The 4401-nt window shown below is 54.1% G+C and overlaps 1 long non-coding RNA gene across 1 annotated transcript in view; it reads left to right on the top strand.

Moving 5' to 3' along the window:
- The window catches only part of LOC109320299, a 21540-nt gene that overhangs the window by 716 nt on the left and 16423 nt on the right, over nucleotides 1-4401 (top strand). The window lies entirely within an intron of this gene.

Raw genomic sequence — 4401 nt, 5'->3', positions numbered from 1 at the left:
ACATCTTGCTGGGGTCATTTGACCCCACTATTCTTTCCTGCCATGGCAGGGGGTCAGACTAGATGATCTGCTCAGGTCCCTTCCGACCCTAGAAACTATGAAACAATGAAATTACCATTTTTAGGTCCCCTTTCTGTCTGGGCCCCAGGTGGCCGCCCAGTTTGCCCATGCCTGTGCCCTGTGCGTGGGAGCGTGGCTGATGAGGCATCTGCCAGAGGGGTTTTCCCTGCTGGAGGGCATGCTGTTGCTGTGCCTCCCCTCCAAACACGCCTGTAGGGTGCGCTCGCTTAGGCAACCACACTGCCTCTCTTCCCTTCCTCCAGGGTGCCACCTAAGATCACCTTTGACGCCGGTATATTGTCTGGTTGAACCATATGCCTAGCCTTCATTGTTTCAAGCCTCCTTGGACCTGCAGGTCTCCCTCATGCCTTGTCACAACCTGAACCTCTCCAGCTACTAGATGTGGCCCCTGCACAGCCATCTGAGTCTCACACCTGCATAGCAGGGTGGCCAGCAAAGCAGCCTCAGGTGGCTGTACTTGGGTGGGGAGCTTGACCCCACTCTGTTGCTTTCTCCCACTTGCATATCTGACAAAGGCCATGCTGGCTTTCTGGAGGGGAGAGACCAGCTCCCCCTTGACACTGGCACCATCATCTCAAAGGCATCCACCAAGGTTTGGAAGGTTAGTTCCAACCCAAGACAGGGAAGAAGTGCGCTATGCTCCCTTCCGAGGGCTGGTTGACACATAACCTTAGTTTCCCTGTAACTGATGGTCAGCCCAAAGCTAGAAAGGTGGAGAGAGAGAAGCTCTTCTATGAGCTGGTGACCTCTCCTGGAATTGGCCACCAATGCACAGTCATTGCCTTGCCAGACTTTCTATGAGGTCCATTCAGTCACCTTAGCCCCACCACGGGGACTGGAGCAGGTAAACAGTTCTCCTTGGAAGCCAGCCTTGTACGGGTCACCTTGTGCAGTACTGAAGACCAAATCATTTTTACTAGTGAGAGGGCCCCATCCTGTGTTGTGCTTGGGAAGAGGTTGTCTGTTGGCTCCCCAGTGAACCCCTGGCCTCTTAGAAAGTAAGAGGCCCCAGTGGTGAGGCCAGATGCTCTATCACCTCCTGAGTGCAGATGCTGCTTGAACCCAGGTTTATTACACTTCCCAGGGCCTGGCCAGGACCGGCTAATATTTGCAAAGCTCTCTGAAAATCGGAAGTTAGGGGTTAATCATTATTAATCCTCAGTAGCACCTTCTACAGTGGAAACCTCTTCACAGGGAGATCTCAGCCACTGTCCCCAGGGAGGAGAAGGACAGAGCCGGCCCATTGCTCTGGACAGCCCCATCCATGCTCCAGTCCAGGTATGTTTCTTCCTATTCTTTTTTTTTTAAGAGAATTTTTTGTGTTTCAATCCAGATCAGTGAAATCAATTCCAAATCCGTGAGTCAGTCAAGAACTGTAAGTGTCCCTACTCCTGGCAAACATCCTCCACCCCACCTAGGGCTTCAGATGTTTCCATATCCTTTGGCAGGCACCCTACGTGCAGGCCCAAGCCCAGAGGTTTAGGGTTCAGATGCCCCCAAGTTTCACTTGTCCTCAGCTGTAAGGCCCCAGGGGCAAGCTAGGCAGGAGTCTGTTTCTTCCTATTCATCTCTAGCTGTCATTTTCATTCCAGAGACACATTAAGGAGCTGAATGCAAAAGGGGTTGCTTTTTGTCAGCCTCCCAATATGTTCTAGCCCTGCCATGCAGAGCAAGAGTGGTGCAAAATAAAGGGAACAATAAATGTCACAGAAAGGATTTTGTTGTATGTGTTGTCAGACTTGCTCCTACAGGACCCTCTGACGTGGCTGTCTAGCCCAGGCTGCTTCTTCCCTGTGAGATTCCACAGGATTTTCTCATATAGGCAGGGCCAGAACCTTGTTATCCTTAAACACCACTGAGCTCCCTCACACTGGCTAAGAGCTTCTCCTTCTGCTGCCCTCGGGTTTGTTGGTGAAATGGAAAGGCATAGAGGGCTCCATGGAGATAGCAAGGGCAAGGTGGCCAGAGGTGCCCACGATGAGTGCAGAGAAAGAGAAGGCCAGAATCTGCTTGCACTCACCTCACAGTAAATCGAGTCTTTTTGGATCCATGCCAGATCTATTGTGGGGTAACAGAGAAGGCTTTGGCCTATGTTTGAGCAGAGAAAATCCAAGGGTGGATCAGAAATGAGGAACAGGTTGAAACTGGACAGGGAATGACAGGAGTGTTTGACACACAGCTTATACATATGTGTGAATACACACACACATAGACAGGCATGACAGCGGGATAGAGGCATGGAGTACACATGCAGAAGCCGAGTTCCACACAAGCAGAAGGCAGGCATGTGTGCCGACACGCCTACACTGTTAGAGCTGCACAGGGGCGCATCTCTGTTTTCACACGCACAGATGTGCCCACGCACTCGCACACAAACACGCCCGCACATAAATCAGTCAGTGATACCGCGCGCCAGGAGGAGAGGCCGGGATTAGAGCCGAGCGCTTTGAGGCTGCTCCAGGGAGCGCAGTGATCTCACGGGGGAGCAATGACAATCCCCAGGTTGTAGTGGAGACATGGATTCCCCCGCCTGCCTACGGGGCTGTGCACAGGCTCTCTGAGGGTGGGGGTGACTGCACAGAGTCAGAGGTATCGGGGTGCCTCCTGCCTGCCAGCTGCTCTGCTTTGGGGCTGGCTGGTAGATGGGTCCATTCTGGATAGGCAGCTGCCTCATGGCAGGCTGAGTCTGTTACAGGGCTAGGGCTCAGCTGAGTTGCAGTGCTTTGCTCCTAACCCACTGGCACTAGAGGGGCTCAGTACTGCTTCCATGTGAGATCACATGGGATGGGAATCCAGGAGTTCTGGCTAAATCCCAGCCAATTCTGTTTTTCCTTTCCAAAACTACCACTGTGGCTTCTGCCAAACACAGGATCCTCTATCCCTTCCCTTGCTGCACTGGACTGTTACACGTGGCTCTGATCTGTTTGGGGTGGCGAGGGCAGACAGGAAAGGTGTTCAAAGCCTCTCAGGCCAGGGAAAGATGGGCCCTGCTGTCTGCGGGCAGAGGGGCATGGCAGGGTCATGCAGACGAGAAAAGCTGATCTGCACAATCCTTTCCGCAAGCACTGGGGGAGGGGAAGAGTTGTACCCAGAAAGGAGAGGGAAGAAGGGGTCTGAGTGTGAGGGGAAGTATACTATGGTGCTCCAGGCTTGGCCAGTGCCATATGTGCCATGCAATGAGTTTGCTGGGTCTCCAGCAATTTATTTTATTTTGTCTGCAATGACTACTTGGCCAATGGTTAAAAATAAAAGCCACGTTCATGGCTAGGATGGGAAGAGTGACCTGCAGCTCAGGACTGAGTGATACTGACAGAGCTGTGGTGGGGTGAGTCCGGGACTGAGGTAGTACGGTGTCCAAGTCAGGATCAGCATCCCTGCTCCTATTCTGCAAAGCCCTCTTCCATATCCCTGGCTGAGGAGACACTGAGCAGGGGATGTGGGAACCACAGTCAACCCTGTCTGGGGGAAATTGAGCTTAAAATTGCTAACAGGAATTGACCCTTCAGCCCCACCTTCCACCTGCAGGCCTACTGAGACATCAGCTCTCAAGCATGAGGGGGTGGGAGGAGGAAGGTCTGGTGTTGGGGTGACACAAAGGTTGGGCTGGGGACACAGCCTTTCCTGTAGCACCCGTCATAGGGACCTAAGACCCCCCCAGCCCATGCGGCACCCGATCAATAGCCATAACACACCCTCCCCTCCAGCACTACAGCAGCATGGCTTTTGCACCTGCTTTTCCCTCCCAAGAGACCTTGTTCTCCCTTTGGCCCCTGGGGACTGCAAGCCCAGAATGCCTCCCCTTAAAGGGCCAGCATGCACTGGTGCAGCTACCCATGGCATTGGCCTTCATGAAGGCAGCACTCAGCATGCAGCAATGCAGCTCTGGGGTCCCCATTACATAATGTGGAGAGCAACGAGGGCCTAACAGCCCTGTCCCTGCCTGCTCTTTGGATCAGACCAGTCTGGCCTGGGCATCCCCACCCACAGCGCCCACCCCACCAAGCCAGGAGGGAGGGGTGGGGTTGGGACTTGGGTACTGTGCTCCCTTAAGGGTGGATGCTACTCCTCACTCTCGTCTGCCTCTGGATAGAGAGTGCTGCCCCCTACTGGCTGGTCTGAGAAGTCCCCACCCTGATCAGGGCACAGATTGGTGGAGGGGACTATCGAGGGGTGCTACCCAGGGGCAGTAAGGATGAGCTTTCTCCCCCTTGGCCCCGAAGCCTCTTCCCCCTGATCAGGGGCCTTGGCTGCCCCACCCCCAGGCCCTTTCCTTGCACTGCATGCAGAGAGCCAGCGTGGCAGGTGGGTGTGAGGCCTGGA

This window comes from Crocodylus porosus, unplaced genomic scaffold (assembly GCF_001723895.1).
Source record: "Crocodylus porosus isolate Cpor-Errol unplaced genomic scaffold, CroPor_comp1, whole genome shotgun sequence".
Classification (NCBI taxonomy): Eukaryota; Metazoa; Chordata; order Crocodylia; family Crocodylidae; genus Crocodylus; species Crocodylus porosus.
Note: the sequence above shows the minus strand (reverse complement) of the source record. Positions and strands in the feature narration are given on the sequence as shown.